This window comes from Protopterus annectens, chromosome 1.part2 (genome assembly GCF_019279795.1).
Source record: "Protopterus annectens isolate FY-2018-M chromosome 1.part2, PAN1.0, whole genome shotgun sequence".
Classification (NCBI taxonomy): Eukaryota; Metazoa; Chordata; order Ceratodontiformes; family Protopteridae; genus Protopterus; species Protopterus annectens.
In genome coordinates this window covers 1,170,908,199-1,170,926,698 of record NC_056727.1, presented here as the reverse complement: position 1 = coordinate 1,170,926,698, position 18,500 = coordinate 1,170,908,199, and the positions used below count along the sequence as shown (strand labels likewise).

At 38.4% G+C, this 18,500-nt stretch overlaps 1 protein-coding gene across 6 annotated transcripts in view; it reads right to left on the bottom strand.

Moving 5' to 3' along the window:
• The window catches only part of LOC122792271 (kinesin light chain 1-like), a 1,642,552-nt gene that overhangs the window by 117,827 nt on the left and 1,506,225 nt on the right, over window positions 1–18,500 (bottom strand). The window lies entirely within an intron of this gene.

Here is an 18,500-nt window from a genome sequence, read left to right as displayed (position 1 = left end):
TTATTTAAAAAAAGATCTAAGGCTAAATCAACCTTGTGAATTGCCACATTCATCTCATTAAGGGAAATTTCCTCATAATCAGCTGACAAAAGTAATGAAAAGAGTTTGTTGATATAACCATTAGTACTCATCACTACAAGCCCACCTCCCTTATCAGGCTTTATGATTCGCAGGGATGTATCTGATCTAATATCTTTAAGCAGTTTGGCTTCATTTCTAGAAAAACTGATGGAAGTTTGTATAGGACATCTAACAATTTTCCTAATTTCTTCTTCACACAACGCTTCAAATATAGCAATAATAGGGTGCAATGTTGGATTGTACGTACTAGGCCTCTTCTTAATTTGATGCACCTCAGTGTCTATACTTTCGTTCCCAAAAAGAAGACTAAAATTCAAAATACTGAGAACCAAAGTGGAAGCGGTACTAAAAAAGGCTGTCTTCCGAAATCACCACACCTCCAATAACTCCACCAAATGTTGCAGGACTCAAAACACTGTCATTTCACCAATGGTGTAAAAAATACTTTTATTAACAAATCCACTTGAAAAAATCGATAAAAAACTTGAATTGCTGAATGTTGTACAGTAACCAAAATTCAACTTTCTAGAAAACAATTTCAACTGCAGTAACATTTGGTCTAATTTAGCTTTCTGCTTAGGTACAAAGGTCAGTCCTTTTTGAAAGAAATCAGCACAACTACTAGAAATCTCACAGTGGCTGTAGCTATAAATATGGAAATCTCCTAATGTATTAGAAACAACTGTATACACTGAATGAGAGGTCAACACCAGTTGTTCTGTCTCATTGGGTCCATATTCCTCCCCCTCCCCTTGTTCCTTGTCCAACCCTGTTGGTAATAGTTGGAAAGCTTGGTTGGAAACAAAGACAATAAACAGTGACTATTGTACCTCTATCCATTGTTAATTTTTGACTAATTGGATACACATTATAGAAGCATTTTATAGCAATCTTGGCTGTTGTCTGTGCCTCCCAGAAAGTTAGTTTTCTCTGTGTGGGTGGCTTCTTCTGTTTCATCACTTGTCCTCCTTTGAAGTTTGCAGCATTTGTGCAATGTGCAGTTTAAATCAGCTAATTTTGTTCCAAGCTAGTCTGGAATACATGCAGCACTTGATCATTTTAGAGGCTCTGTAATTTTCCTGTTATTTTTTGCTTCTTTCAACTTGTTTTTCCCTTTTGACCAACCCTAAATGATACTGAGTAATGCAGCCAATGATTTGCAGTGACCCAGTTGTCCCTCAGGTCCAAACTCCTACATGCTTATGCTTAATGCATATACTTGGTTCCTGCTACTGTGGATGCTGCTTCAATAACAAAACTGAATGAAAATAAACCTGTTTTGCATTGTAAGCAGGCCTTCACACTATTTTCAAGGAACACTTTCCGGATGCAGGTTTTACTAAGGAAAATTGCCAAGGAGGTGAAGGAGTAGTGGAGGATTGGGAATAGGTAAGACAAAGATCACCAGTTATTTATCTCTTATTCGGGTTCATTTTCTGATCTATTCCATTTTTGAAATGGATCCATGCTGCCTTTTTCACCTATGAAGTTGTCAGCACTTAGTGCTGCTTATTAAAGAAAGACAGCTCAAAACAGCTCACTGAAAATAAGTAATGAGTCAAGCCATCACCATTAACTCTTGAGATTCTTTATGCATCCCTATGTATGGATTGAGGACAGAAAAATGGGACTGTAACAAGCCACAAGATTTTAACTGTGTACTACAACTTGCAACAAAAGCATAAAAACATCCTTTCAAAGGATTCCTTTATTTTGATTCTAAGGTCACAACAAAGTATAATTAAAATCAGAGATATTAAATGAGAAATTTTCATGTGAAGTCAAGATGACAGCAGAAAAGTCTAAGGCTATGAACTGCTAATGACCTTCATTTTATAGTTTTATTTCATGAGTCACTGTTTGCCCAATGCACGAATCTGTGGAAATCACATGTTAGACAATGTTCCTGGGTCACCCCTGAAAGGATGTGTGTCTAGTGGGTTTACGGTTTAGCAGGTGAAAAAAATGACAGCAGGCATTAAGCATTGAAAAGCATTGCCATCTGATTATTTTTATTTTACTGTAGACATTTAAAGAAACAATTGTTTTATTTTTAGTACAAGCTCCTAAAGTTTACCCTTATTACTTTCTTTATTTCCCCAAATACCTTTATTGAACTATCACTTGTGACACAGGCAAATTTACAGTCATATAAAAGTAATCAAACTATATTAATATAACAATCTACTCCTTATTACTTTTAATGCCAGCCAAGATACTTTAATACCACATCTGGTTATTTGCAGTGTATTTCATCAGAGTTGTAAGTGTCTGAATATGGCTCTGAGATTAGTATAATATAACCTTTGTGTGACTGCTACTTTCTAAATCATGCTCGCTATTAGAAAAATTGCAACAAACATAAAAAGCATGTTACTGTTCTTTCAGAGGAAAAGGGATGTGAAATGAATTACTGTGTATTAAAATGATCAAATTAAAAAATGCACTTGCTTAAAATATAAGAAAAGCTGACCTGTACATTGCTTACATTAAATGGAATATGAGAAAGAAAGTGTACAACAAGGTATACTGTAACTGTATACACTGCAGTGAAATGACAACTTAACAGGGAAATCAATCCCTATTTCACATATGTACACACTGCGCTGAGCTAGGTTAAAGGATATTTCATTATTTGGATTCAAGAGTGTTAAATCTTACCCTCAATCCTTGAGCATACAACTGTGGAAACAAGGAAGCATCTTTCAACAAAAGAGTGAAAGCAAAAGCCACCAGAAATCCTGTTTAGAATTTATACAATAGGAGCAGCCTGTTAACTATGAGAGTTACTGCAATTCAATTACTGGACATATCTACTGGAGCACATGCTTGAGACAGAGCTCAGCTTTTGTTCAACTACGTGTAAGGGCTCAAAGAGTTCATTCTGATTCTAAAAGTCAGACACTAAGGATACAGTTCACATTTTAAAGCACTTAAAGTCTACACAGCTGATGGCTAATGTTTTCTGAACATTATGGCATATTAAATTTACATGACAGGGGGCTCTGTATTCATCAAAAATCCTGGTTTGCATAGCTTGCTGATTAAATCTTGGCATTTGGCATTGTTGAAACTACCTTTAAAACTGTAAGGAATGGGTCCTACTTTCTTTAATCACTTTATTTAGATCTTGAGGATCAATAAAAATACAAATCTCACATTTTTAAAGACAGTTCTGTTGGCTCCATCTGCTTCTTAATGACCCTTGCACTTTCTGATTTTTTAAGCTCCTGGTGTATTTTACTCTTCAGAGCTACTGTTTTATTTTTTCTTTGACGCATGCATAGTGTCAAACTGTATATGATGCTGTCCTGGCAAGCTTCTTAAGCTTGCAAGTAAATCGACATAGCCATGTAGGTATAGAATATCACTGCTATGACTTTGCAGAGTACCTGTGATATCTCTCTGACTATGCAACTGTACCTGCAGTATATCTGATTTAAAGAAAAATAGCCCCATGATTTTCCTGCTATTTTTTGCTTCTTTCAACTTGTTTTCCCTTTTAACCAACCCTAGATGATACTGAGTAATGCAGCCAATGATTTGCAGTGACCCTGTTGTCCCTCAGGTCCAAACTCTCTGGCTACATGATATGAAATTCCTTTATTAATCCTAGCTTCATACAAGTCAGACAACACAAAATAATGGGATAATAAGCTTCTTTATTGCACTCTTAGGTTTCATGTTGTGATTTATTCTATAATTTATAGCTTATTAAAAGCTGAGCAACCCCAAATATTAGGAGACTTTGCTTCTTTAATTGCTGTAATGTGATACCTCTGTGGTGCAGTAGTTACACTTGGTTCTCAGTAGGGGTGCTTTTTCTGTGACGCACGTACATCCTTTGTCTGCATGAAGTTCTGTCATGTGCTTTGGCTTCCTCCCACATCCTGAAGATGTTCTGTAGGTGAACTGGCATTCCTTCAAACTGCCCATAACTGGGTGTGACTACGTGTGTGTGCGTGTGCGTGTGTGTCCATCCTGGGTTGGTAATGCATTCAGGATCAGCTTATCTGCCTTGCACTCAATCAGGCTCCCTCTCAACTATGAAATGTATTAATTGGATAACTGGAAAATTAATTAAGAACAAATGTTACAATTTGAAAATAAATCCTGCAATTGCTATTTTACATTCACACATCAGTTTTGACTTAATGGGGTCACCTTGAGGATAGAATATACGAACAAAGAGCACAAAACTCTAACTACCTCTGACACCCAATGTTTCAAATGTATCTTCATGAAAAACATTATACTCTGCATCTGTTTTTAATTTAAAATTCAAAATGTTGCTTCTTAATTCTCTGTTCTTGTTTTCAGCAGTCTGGCTTGCACTACCTCAGTTCTTCATGTGTATTTTCAGGCTTCGTAATTCTGTTTTGTTTTGCCACTCCAAAACTACCTACTAGAGCTACTTGTTGATGCAAATTGTCTCAAAGTTTCTTGTTAGCAGTGTGCAAATTCTTTTAAATATACCAGATTTTGCTTTTACACATCTTAAAAAAATGCCATTTTTAGTAAAAGTTTTATTAAAAACAAGATCATACTGGTATACTTATACTCACACCTACTACATCAGGCTTGCATTTAAATTACTCCCAGATTGGCTCTAGTCTCCATTACTGCTAAACAAACTCTCATATGACTTTTTTCCCTATTCATTAGTTCTGCAACATATTCACATTATCATTTTAGTTTTTTATTAGATTTGCACTTTATCTTATAAATATATATTTTTCTTTACCTGATGCTTTTAATCATGGACTACTAAATTCAATTGCTCTTTACACATTACTTTTGATAAGGCTGGGTCAGTTGCACTTAGTATCCAGCCCCCTTGTTCCATCATTTCTAACAACAACCAATATCTGTCCTCTATTTAAGATTAATAAAAAAATCACAAAAATTCCTACTCTTTGGGTTTGTTTTTTCCCTCACTTTAGTAACAAAATAATCTAAGCTGTCAGCCCTTGTGCCTTGCAAAAGAATAAATCCTGAACAAACAGCAAATTCTTTCTTGACAATAATTCTCAGATTTCCATTTTACTTCCACTACTTTAATGTCCATCAGTTCAAAAAAAGGAGTTAAATGCTTTCAAAATAATATGCAGTGATGTAGTACGCTGCATCCTTACAGGCTTCTTAGCTATCTGCTCACAGTTGGAAATTAACTGAATTTCTCCATATGAAGTTCTTTACTTTCAGTGAGACAAATGTTCATCATTCCATTGCCTCATTGACATTATGGGTTATCTGCCAAGGTAACTCAATACTGGCCAGCTTTCACATGCTCATATTCCCCCACTCTCTCTCTTCGTGTGAAAGCTGCTTGGTTGAGCATATCATGAGATAGCTGTCACAGGAAATGAGTCTTTTTCTGCCATCTAAAGAAGAATGTCCTCTGGCTCTTTTCCAAGATCCAGTGCTGCATTTTCTAGCTTACAGCTCAGATAAGCTCCATTTGGGGAACGCCTTGCTCTCATTTTATTATTAAATTATTCTCTTTTTAATTAATTGTGCCTCTTTTTACGGTTACCCTACTTATTTTCATCTTTTTGACAGGAAAATTTTGCAGAACTTGGATTTTTTCAGCATGTATGTATTATTCACTACATGTATGACTCTGCCATTTGTGTTTTTAACAGAGGATCATAATTTTAACATGAATTAAATTATTTGAATGACTGTAGAGATTTTACTCATTCTGGCAAGAAAATATAGTTTAAATTTCTGCTAAATGTTATTTTATGGCAGTTTAACAAGATTAAAGTAGATGTGCAGGTACTATCTTGACAGAACAAAACCCTAAAATAATGCTGAACAGCAGTTTGTCTCCTAAGAAAATTACTGAAGGATGGCTGTCCTCTGCTACTGTTTTCTATTACTATCACCATGGTAAATCTCCCTTCCAAGCAAAGTTAAGTCTCACTCAACTATGGCCTTATCATTTCCAATGACATATTGGGAAGGGGTGGACTAAAGAAGCATTCTATAGGCAGCAACCTCATCATCTGTTCATACCTTCATAAAACACTACAGACTGGATTCCTTTACAAGGCCCAAAGTAGGTTTTGCTAGGACCATTACCCAAAGACTCCTTGATCCATATCCTTCCACCTCCCAGGTAGGGCAGACTTTTTGAAACTACTCAAAATGCCACTGAGGCAGTGGGAATGATGAACATAGTACACTTGCCTAAACCTCACTTACCTGTAACAGTAGATGTTTGAATTCTTCACTCCCTCAGTGCCAACACCCACCTGCCATCCCCAGATTGTGCACAGCTTAGGTGGGTTTCAACCTCTTTGATTTGGTTGTTGTTGGATTTGGTTTTTATACAGTATTGTGACTCGCTGCAAATTTACTGTTGTTAGATGATTCTGGTTTCAGGCACTTTCCCTCTCCTCCTTTGTGGAACTTACTGTGAAAAGAAGAAGGCTTCCCTCTCAGGATATGCTCAACCAAATCAGCTGTCAGAGGAAGAGGGGAGTATGAGCTTTTGAAAGCTGGCCATTACTGGATTACCTTGGCAGATACCCCAAAAATGCCAATGAGGCAGTGAGGAATTCAAGCTTCTACTATTAGAGGTAAGTAGGACTTATGCAACTGTACTTTCCCTGGGTGATGGCAGATGGGCCATTTTTCTGTCTGCAAATGACATTTTTGTACTTCCAAGCACAAACTCTTGAAATAACACACATTTCTTCAGTTTAGCATATGTTTTTCTTCAGTTTTGTAAACACTTCTTAACTTTTAATATCGCATGGTGCCCAGATGATAAATAAAAAAGAGACCGTGTAAATGTTGCTAACCTCCACATGATCTTAGACTGACTATTCTAGAGAGAATATGTAGCACTACATGATACATAACTTGCAGCTAGCTCACTAGCATTTAAAGGCATATACCTTTTATTTTATAAGAGGAGAAAAAAGTTGGCTCCCCAACTTGATAAGAAGGCATCCAGCTTTAAGGCTGGTGTTGTAGGAATAAACATTCAAGACACTGCCTATGAAGAGTTTTAATTGTGTTAAAATACTGGTTCAAGAGTAACGGTTTCTATTATGAAACCACATATGTGTTAAACACAACCAAGTCTGGCTGATGTGGACCAGGGCAAAGAAAATGATTGCTGCCCCTAGTTAAGATGAATCTACCAGGCTATTAGAATGTGATTTGATGCCTACTGTTGTAGCAACGTATATCCTGAAGGAGGATCCTATCTTGAGCATATTAAAAAACAAAACTCCCTCAAAGTGGTAAGGATGGAAGCAGGTATAAATTTTATCAAGAAGAGTAGTTCCAGAACCGCAAAGTGAAGACAATAGTTCGTAAAAAAGGTGAGTCCTTTATTAGTTGCCAAGTGGTAAAAATCCAAAGACAGTTGGTACAAAGCAGCAAAATCAGACCAAATGGTAAAAATCCAAAGTCAGTAGGTACAAAACAGCAAAATCAGACAAGCGCTTTCGCTTGGAAAATGCCAAGCTTTTTCAAGTCAAAAACAGTTGCCTGCAGTGAGGCAACTGTTTAAATGAGGATGTTAATTAGTCACATGTTTGGTTAGAGCTGAGTTGCATTAAGAAACAATTGAGACTGTTTTGAGCAAATGAACAGCCAAATAATAAAATGAAACATTAAAATGTGCATAGGTTAAATTGACATTGCATTGTTTATACATGACTGGTAAACCAAGTGAGTGTTATGATGAAATTAAAACTTTGCTTGTCCAAAAGGTTTGGATAGAAATACAAATACAAATACAAGTGGAAGTTTAAAAAAGCTGTGTGTGATCCAAGTGGGTTTGAAGTCAGCAGTCCTGTGTAATATGAGAATCAATGTAGTGCTGTTATGTTAGCCTTAAAAATAGATGCTGTGATGCATATGAATTTGCACTACTTGGTGACTTGGGGCAAGTGTGTTCAATGGGCAAAGAAACAGTGTTGAAAAATAGTGAAAATAGGATGAGACATGCTATAATCTAGCCCTTCTGAGCTTCAGAACCGAACCTATACTAAGTGTGCCATTTAACCCCGGGGGCCTGCCTGCATCTAGCTTGAGTTGCCAGACAAGCTCCCTGTATTCCAAGGTCGATTCCCAGTCCCTCCTCTAATGTTAGGGTTCACTTGTTCAAGGATCATGAAAGACAACTTGTAATTGGGACATGTAAGTGAGTGTTTGAAAAAAGCGTTGCTTTCCTTTTTCTTTTCAATGTCGTAAGTGTGTTCGTATAGCCTTTTCCTGAATTCCCTCTCTGTTTTGCCCACATAAAAGGCACCACAGGTGGTGCAGAGCCCGATATAAACAACCCCTTTTGTTCCACATGAGAAGTGACAGGGGGATCTGATACAGGTGTGTCTGGATGCAAGGTAGATGTGGGATTTGTTTGCAATGAGAGGACATTGCTTGCAGGCACCACATTTGAAGGTGCCCTTGTTGTTGTGAGAGTTGTGAGTAGTTGCAATGGGTTTTCTCTCGAAGATGTCTTTGAGGTTTTGCCCCCTCTTCCTCACAAAATTAGGTTTATCCGGAATGATACTCCTGAAGTCGTCATTGCCAGCCAGTACAAACCAGTATTTAGATACAATAGTTTCAATTTGTTCAGAGTTGTCGGAGAAAGTGTAAATGAAATTGCCGTCCATTTCTTTGCTCTGTTGTAACATGAGGTTGGGGATCTGCACTTGCGTGCGTCCAAGCAGTGGGGGGTATAAGGAGTCCCTTTTGGCAAAGATTTCATCTTTTAGTGAGTTGAGCAAGTTCTCAGGATAGCCTCTTTGGGTAAACATGTCATATAGATTGTGAGTCTCTTCTAGAAAATCGGAGAGTTTACTGCACATTCTGGATGCTCTTATAAGTTGGCCCTTGACTATGCCCTTCTTTTGATGAAAAGGGTGTTGACTCTCATAGTGTAATAGACAGTTCGAAAAAGTGGGTTTCCTGTAAACCTTGGAGTGTAGTTCCAAGGATTGGGCATCCCTATAAATGGTAGCGTCAAGATAGTGCAGATGTTCATGACTGATGTTGTGTGTGAAAGTCAGAAACTCTGTGGTACTGTTGATGTATTCCAAAAAACTCGACAGTTGGAGTTCAGTACCTTTCCAAATGAGGCAGATGTCGTCAAGGTATCTGCAATAGAAGGTGACAAACTGTGCCCAAGTAGTGCCAAAAATGTAGTCCTGTTCCCATCTGTGCAAAACCACATTGGCATAGTTGGTGGCACAGGAGGCCCCCATTGCTACTCCTTTTTCCTGTTTGAAAAGTTCCCCATTAAAACAAATGTAGTTGTTGTTTAAGACTGTGCTCATCATGTCAATAATTAGATTGATGAAGTTGTTACCCAAATTCGTTTCTTTGGTGAAAAAGTCACTAAACCAGTCTAGTCCTGTAGAGTGGGGAATACTGGAAAAAAGGTCTTTGATGTCAATGGTGACCAGAAAGGAGGAGGGGGGGCAGTTGGACACAGGGAAAAGTTTCAGAAATTCCCATGAATCTTTGCACACGTATGTGAGGGCATGGGTGTGTTGTTTTGTGATGTGGTCAATGAACTTGGCAATAGGCTCAGTCACACCCCCGCACCCGAGACAATGGGTCTGAAGGTCAACGGACTGGTGCCCTTGTGGGTCTTTGGGATTCCGAAGATAACTGGTACAATTGGTTTGTTGACAAGTAGAAAATTGTAGAGTTTTTCATTAATGGATCCCTGTAGCAAACTGTCATACAAAGAGGATTTAATTTTGCAAGTGCGATGTTGTATTCATTTCGGGACGTGAGGCAGTATTGGGTGTCATCATGCAGTATATGGTGCATGCTAGCCTCATAAGCAGACTCGTACATGAGAACCACACCACCACCTTTATCAGGTTTCATGATTCTAATATGCTCTTCAAACAACTTGTTAATGTATTCAAAGTCTTCGTGTTCAGGTTGGTTGAGTGTGGTCTGGGGGTTGTCGTACATGTTACGCAAGTCCTGTTCAATTAATTCCTCGTATAACTTAAGAAGTGGGTGGGTGGGGATTGAAGGTACTCTTCCTACACAGTCCTGTGGGTTGCCAAGTTTGTCCTTTGAAAAATGTTTGAGGTTGAGTCCTCTGGTGAATAACTTGAGATCAACTAGTAACTGAGCCAAATTTGCTCTGTTAGTGGGGACGAAATGGAGTCCTTTGGTAAAGAGATTAAAGGCTGTGTCATTAACCACCATGTCTGTGTAATTAAAAATAGTAAAATCATTCTTGGTATAAATAGTGCAATTAGCATGCTTGGTTATAGTGGTATTGGAGCAAGGCAGGATAGAGTGGTCTGCAGGTTCAGTACAGGGGGAGGTGTCTTTAGGGGGATTTGCCACATCTTGGGTGTGGGTGCCTAGAGTTATTTGTTGGTCCACCTCCATCCAGTCCTCTGTGGTTTTGGTCCCCAGGCCCCGGACCTCCCGGGGTGCATGGGAAAATCCTGCTCACGTTGTCTCTTGTCTTTTTCAGCCAAACGCTCACTTCTCCGTGGGACGTGGTGTGTGTCTGGCTGAAAAACTTCATCCCCGCCATTACCAGGAATGCTAGTTGATCTAATGGTTTTGGAAAATTTATTGTGACAGGGGTAAGCTATATCATTCCTATATTCATCTAAGTCTCTATCGAGATTTCTAATTTTCCGATTCATGACCTTATTACAAAAAGAATCTACATCATCGAACACCTTGTCATATTCATGTTTGACCATGGAGAAATGATTGTCAGAAATAACCAATTGGTGCAAAGCATTCAACTCAGTGTTTAAAATATTGGCTTTACTCTCGTATTCTGAGATCATTAACTTCATTATTTCGATCCCTGCCTTATCAAATATGTCACACATCTGTCTATATTGTACAGTGCCATGCTTAACATAATTAGGAAATTTGAAAAACCGTAGTCCCTTTGTGATACGTTTAACATTGATACATTCATATAAATAGTCTATTTCCATTTGGTTGCTTCTCAGGCTATACAGTTTGTTTTTAAAATCATCAAAGTCACCTTCAATAGAGGTGGAGTTAATTGAGCGAACAGTACCTTTCTGGAAAATAAAGGGTTTGTTAGCCCAGTCAGCAAAATTGAAATCCTTTGGTTTGTCCTTCCCTCGTTTGGTTCTAGTGAGGTTGGAGGACCTGGTACTGGGAGCGTTGTTGTGAGCGTCCGTGTCAGCATTAGTTGTAATGTCCAGAAATGTTTTTTTGCTATGTAGATCTAGTGTGTACGTTTTGTTAGCAAGAGTACCAGCTGAAGGTGCAGAGTTGTTAGAAACATTGTCGTTGCGTTGTGCATGCAGCAGCCCTTTCAGCTCAGCTAGCATGCTAAGAACCTCATTGAACTCCGTGCGTGAAACCGGAAGTGAATTGTCAGCATCTTGAAGCAGGAGCGATGTAGCCGCAGGATCGAACGTCTCCACAGCAGCGGTCATGGTACAAAGCACCGTTGAAGAAAAATAAGAGCAAAACTGATAACACCAAGAAGAGTAGTTCCAGAACCGCAAAGTGAAGACAATAGTTCGTAAAAAAGGTGAGTCCTTTATTAGTTGCCAAGTGGTAAAAATCCAAAGACAGTTGGTACAAAGCAGCAAAATCAGACCAAATGGTAAAAATCCAAAGTCAGTAGGTACAAAACAGCAAAATCAGACAAGCGCTTTCGCTTGGAAAATGCCAAGCTTTTTCAAGTCAAAAACAGTTGCCTGCAGTGAGGCAACTGTTTAAATGAGGATGTTAATTAGTCACATGTTTGGTTAGAGCTGAGTTGCATTAAGAAACAATTGAGACTGTTTTGAGCAAATGAACAGCCAAATAATAAAATGAAACATTAAAATGTGCATAGGTTAAATTGACATTGCATTGTTTATACATGACTGGTAAACCAAGTGAGTGTTATGATGAAATTAAAAACTTTGCTTTTATTTTATTTTTATTATTTATTATTACTTTTATTTTATAAGAGGAGAAAAAAGTTGGCTCCCCAACTTGATAAGAAGGCATCCATCTTTAAGGCTGGTGTTGTAGGAATAAACATTCAAGACACTGCCTATGAAGAGTTTTAATTGTGTTAAAATACTGGTTCAAGAGTAACGGTTTCTATTATGAAACCACATATGTGTTAAACACAACCAAGTCTGGCTGATGTGGACCAGGGCAAAGAAAATGATTGCTGCCCCTAGTTAAGATGAATCTACCAGGCTATTAGAATGTGATTTGATGCCTACTGTTGTAGCAACGTATATCCTGAAGGAGGATCCTATCTTGAGCATATTAAAAAACAAAACTCCCTCAAAGTGGTAAGGATGGAAGCAGGTATAAATTTTATAACATGAGGGTAGATGCCAAGCTACAGACAACACCTAACATGAAATCTTGGAGCAGAGGTGTTGTTGCAGTGTGTGTGTGTGTGTGTGTGTGTGTGTGTATAAATCAAACCTCAAAGGGTGTGTGTGTCAGCTGCTTGGGGCAGGGACACGAAGAGCTGGTTGGACAGAGAGGGTGCTGGAGGTCTTGGCCACTCAGCTGAGATCGCAACTCTATAGCTGTGCCAGTGGGGATTGTTACTAGAGATCTGGAGAAAGAGGGAGAAACCAGCCCCGGACTGACTGTAGTCTCTGTGTACTCCTAAGGGAAATTACACTTGATGCAGAGAGCTGCATCTGGAAATACTGTGTTTGTACCTGTTATCCTCCCAGTGCATGTCTACCACTGTTGCTAGTGATGAGGATTGAGGCTCCTTCATTACTGGTCCAGTGGTGGGTCGTCACACCCTTCTACACTCTATATACCTTCCTCTGACTCTACTTTTCACTGTGATTTTTTTAGCATGCCAGCACTGATTTTCACTCCATCTAGAATGCATGTATTTACTGTGTTTTGTGAGTCACTCTGTATATAATATCATTTATATATTATGGGCTCAAGCCAACTCAGATATTAATTTTGTATACAATACATGTAAATGCTGCATGTTGTCATTCACTTTGGACATAATCTCATGTATCTACTGTGTGTGCCTAGGGCTAAGACTGAAATAGGTCTAATGGGATAAGTGCTCTATCCCAGCAAAACAAGTCAATGTTTTTTGAAAAACTGATATGCAGAGAAGAAACGGCCGTGCAGAAAGGTGTTACATAAGCTGTAGTAAGTATCTTCTCTGCACTATGACCAGAACACAGTGCTTGAAGATAACATATGGCTCCCATTACATGTAGCAGATACAGGATGGAGTCTCTGCAGGTTTTAACAATAAGATTCTAGACTTTGTGTCCTTCCTGTAAATGTATCTGGTTAAAGAAGTAAACTCACAAAAGCAAAATCAGAAGATTAGAGAAAGACTGCAACCTCAGTCAGAGCCATATTATGGCCATAGACAAGCATGGATTCTAAAATACCTGCTGCTACAGTTCTCCTCACATTGTTTATATTCCCAGAATTATAATCACTAAGAATGGCTCACTTAGCTGTTTTAGAGACAGCTGACTAAGGACTCTAAAATAGCTGATGATCTTACTCATAGCTTGCTTCATGGCGATCAGCATATATGCAAAATAATTAACTGCTCTGAATTATGGGGAATAGAAAGGGTAGACCCTTTTACCTAAATAGACTAGAATGCTTAACTTCCTATCCTTGAGGATTTTGGTTCTGAAAATGTGCTCTATTCTAAAAAAAAAAAAAAAAAAAAAAAATCAAAGGAACAATCATCTAGAATATTTTTTTTCTGTTAAAGGGGGCAAAAATCAAGAAGAACGCAAATCTAATTTACCATTTTAACAGGCAGAGGATAGCTGCCTATATGCTTCCAGCAACCTATATGCTGTCTCTTAAGATCTCTCAGCTTTTGTTTGGATAGCTCTGCAATGTCTGGGTATATTTACATGCCTTCTATATCATACAAAAGATCTCAACAACAAAAGACTTGTATGACAATTTGGATTCTCACAGAGTGACTATAGATGGAAAAAAAGAGCAGTTGTAACCTGATGGAGGACTCACTTTAGTTTGTTTAGTTAAGAGGGAATAATGGAATTGCTGAAGGTAGTATTCGGTAGTGGTTTCAGAACCTTTAAGAGTAAGGCAATAACTTTACTTCATGTGGAACACAGAAACATTCAGTAAAGTACGCGAGAGCTCTTTTAGGAGGTGACGCAAATTTCACCTTTACAGGTTAGGTTAGTTATACCTTTGCATGGGCAAGTCTAACACCTTCAGATGGCTAAATTTTTCATTTGTTTGTATGAGTAGTAGTGTATATACCATTTACTGGCTAACCCCTGCTTGTAAAACCGAATCAGTTTCCTTTTGCTCTGTTTTTTTTTTCTTTTATATAAAATTCTTAGGCTTAAGCACCTGAACACTTTTAATAAAAACAAATAAATAAATGTTGATCCTGAAGCTGCAATGCCATTAACCAATTCTAGGACAATACAGTTTTTCCTTTCTTCTATTTTCATGTTTTTCTTGCTTACCCTTCCCTTACCTTGCATCACCAATTATTAAGGGCAATTTAAAATAGAACCACAAGACAGCGACTCTTGGCCAACCCTATCCTCTGACTACAGGTCATAAGGGAAGTATGAGTGCTTGTTATGGGTGGCAGAGTCCTCTGATAACACTGGGGTACAGGTTCTATGAACGACTGGTTTCATATTTTTTTTTTTACATATATAATTACTGGCCAAGTTGGTTCTAGCCTCATAGGCCTAGGGGAGACCCAAGATGGTATTAAACTGTGTAGGGATAAATTAAGGCACTAGGGAAATTTCCCCTAATCTTCTTAGATTGGAGGGGCTTTTGAATGTCATACCTGTGCTACTTCCATTGTGGAAAAGACAAGAGGACAAAGAAAACAGCCATGTATGACATGGAAAGTAGAAGAGATGAACTCCCTGACATGGGAAAAATACAGGTATGTTGCTCTAGTAACAAAAGAAAGCAGCAAGTTGTAAACATATCACAAATGGGTGATTTCAGTATTTATGCTGAGCCATAGAAGTACAGCAAGCAGAAGGTGTAGATGGTGTATGTCTGTGTTTTCAGAATACATGTAGGGAAGAGTGGAGGCAGCAGACAGGAAGGAAACTGTATGTTAAAGAAAGCAGGATGGAAGGAATTTAGTAGAGGTGTTTGAGATACAGGAGAAAAGATGTTCCTTCGTGCAAGACGATAAAGGTACTAAAATATGTAAGTGATATAAACATTTAAAAGGCTAGGCAAGAAATGAAGTTGGACCCTACAATAAATGTTGTTTGTCTAATGGACTTGCGGAGTCTGGATAGGGAGTCAGGCAAAAGACTTGTTCTGAAAATATTACTGAAAAACTTCAAAATGATGTGCAACCATTCCAAGAATGGCAACTTAAGAGTTATGTTTTAGAAATGTATATGGTATAGAATGCAACCTGAGGTGGTGAAATGATCTTTGGGTGCTCATTGATTCAGACTGTTGCTAAAATATTAATGTTCATTTTTGAAATAAAGGTATGGATAGTAATGATATTTGAAAATGGTACAGAAAAAAAAAAGATGCAGTTACATTACTTTATATTTAATTGATAAGAGAAAGTAAGCCCATTGGCTCTGCCCTTCAAGTGCATTATTTAACATTTAAACTTCAGCTTTTTTACATGCTTCAACCCAAGCACACTACAAGACTAAAAACATTTACGCCACAGCGCACACTGCCATTAAACCAAAAAGCGAAGACAGAAATTTAACAATAAACAATGCCACAAAAGCTAAATACTTCAGTGTCAGTGCTGAAAGGGTTAATGCAGACTAAGACAAGCTCATACATAAATAGAATTTTTACCAGTATTGTCAAAAAGACTCCTGACAGTCTCATATCATCTGACATTTACAGCATTTGACCTCTCCCTCATTCTCTACTTGTCCCACATTTTCTCAAATGACTCGGTGAATTCCCTCTCCGCCAACTATTCTAGTAGTCAGTTCCATGGGTCCACAACCCTGTCTGTGAATTAAGCACTTCTGCAGGTCAAAAGAGCAACAGTTCCAGCAATGTGCTGCTTCACCTCCTTCCTCTCTTATTCTTCTTCCCGATCAAGATAACTCCTTCACATCTCCCTAACAAAATCTGGTGCACTCACTGACCCCTTTCTGTTGTAGCTTCTACTAAGAAGAACTCTAGCTCCTCTAATGACTAGTCATATCCTTTCCCATCCATTCAACAAGACCTGCTGGATTTTCAATGGACTCCTTCAGCAAAACTAGCATACATTTCCATGTGCAGCATCAATAATTAGCATAGTACAATGTTGCTGCCAGGATCCGGCACACTGCAAGCATTGTTTCTTTGCTTCAGAAAGCTTATCTCCTAAGGATACATCCTAACATACTGCCAATGTCCTTTAACTTTGCTCTTGTGGCCCAGGCAATATATGAACATCACAAAACCTTTTCCTGCTCTACTTCCATCAGTTCCACTTCTCTTTGCTAATACTTTATAAGGCCTCATGCAGTCTAGGCACAGTATTTTTTTTCATTTGTGTGTACTAAACCTCAAATGCCAACTTTCTTTCCACAGGATCAGCCTTTCCAAATCTATCTTTAGACTTTGTTCCTCAAACTCAAATGTTGTACTTAACTTTGTATCACCAGTGACAAGACTGAACCTACATTTGAAGGAATACAAGACTTGATTTTATGTATGAAAGAGTACAAGATTAATGTACTCAGACCTGACCCTGTGATGATCCATTAGTCATTGTCCATATTCCTGGCATTGTACCTCTCATCATAGTCCTATGTGCCCAACCCTTCAACCCAACAGCATTTCAGCTCCTCCATCTTGGGTCTAACTTCCACTACTACAATTCTCTTTGTAGTCACCTAGACAGGTGTCTGTCAAAGGCCTTTGTGAAGTCCAGGTAGGCCACTGCTACTAATTTACTAGTTACGTTCTCCTGTACTCCAGTTACAAAAGTGGACTGGGTATGAGAGACCGCTGCTTCTGGCGACAAACTTTCACCATTTGTTGTCCCACAGACTGCTGTTCTCTAGGAAGAATAACCATCCAAGCTTTTCACTTAGGATTCCCTCCATGACTTTCCAAACTGATGCTGCTTGGTAGCCGTTCTGTAGTTTCCCAGATTTCTCCTATTCTCCCCCCTTTTTACAAAGGCACCACACTTGCTTTCCTCCATTCCTCAGGCACTGTTGCACAGTAATTTGTTGAAGATCTCTACAAATGGATCTGCCTGCAAAATAGACAAATCCCCGAGGATCCTGAGATACAGCCCAACTGGTACTTGTGCTTTATTGTCTCTTAAGAGAGTCTGTTCCCTCTTAGCTTTGGCTGAGCTGGTACACACACATAGATATATGTAAAGATTATTCATGAAAGACATTAACGACTAACTTTTTCAGACGGCAAGGAAAAGTTTGTTCCGTAACCTTGGAAGGTGCTATGCAATGTATCTTTCACATTTTTTGTATTAATATTTACTTTTAATATTATGTTCCCCGGTCTGTGATACATCCCTTATATGCTGCATTCAGGAATACACTTTGACATGGCACTGGTTCAACACATTACATTACAGACTAGGCAGGAGGTCATCTACAAAAAAAAAATGAATATGACGACAGCTCCTGAAGCCTTTTGGAATAGTTCAGATTTGCCAACCTTATGATTTTTCTGGTAAGGAAGTAGTGCAATCTTCAAGATCTTTCCTGTGGTTTGTTTGAAGGTTACAAAACACACCAACATATTCAATAATAAGCTAGATCAGTGAGGTACATAGTAGTACAATGATCACCATTTAATTTGCCAATTATTCCCTTACATAGAAAAGTAACAAAAGCCTTAGTAAAATCAAGAAAAACAATATGTTCCCTCAGTCCTTCATGAAGTGCTCCCATTCCTCTTCAAAGAAAGCCACAAAATTCAAAATGCAAGACATTCTCTTAACAAACACAGTGTTCCATATCGAACAAAAGCAGAATCTTCTTCTACTCACACACAGGCTCACTCACTATTTGTGTGTGTGTGTGTGTGTGTGTGTGTGTGTGTGTGTGTGTGTGTGTGTGTGTGTGTGTGTGTGTGTGTGTGTGTGTGTGTGTGTCTGTGTGTGTCTGTGTGTGTGTGTGTCTGTGTATGAGATGTGTGGCTTATTTATCATCCCTTTGTTTTGGGCACAGGATTGTATGTAAACAAAAAAAAGCAGAAATGAAATGGACTTGCACAAAAGTAAGAAAGAATAAAACAGGCCCATGCTAAGGGCAGTAGTATAAATCACATGTCCACAGAATGTGAAGGTGCCACTGCTGCAGTAGTATGTTATCACTGGTGCTCAAATATATTGCTCTCCACTGCAGAAATTTCAGAAAAAAATACAAGGCCATACTATCTACCCCTGACCAGATTATTATGTGCAAGGACTGACTAAGGGAAATCTA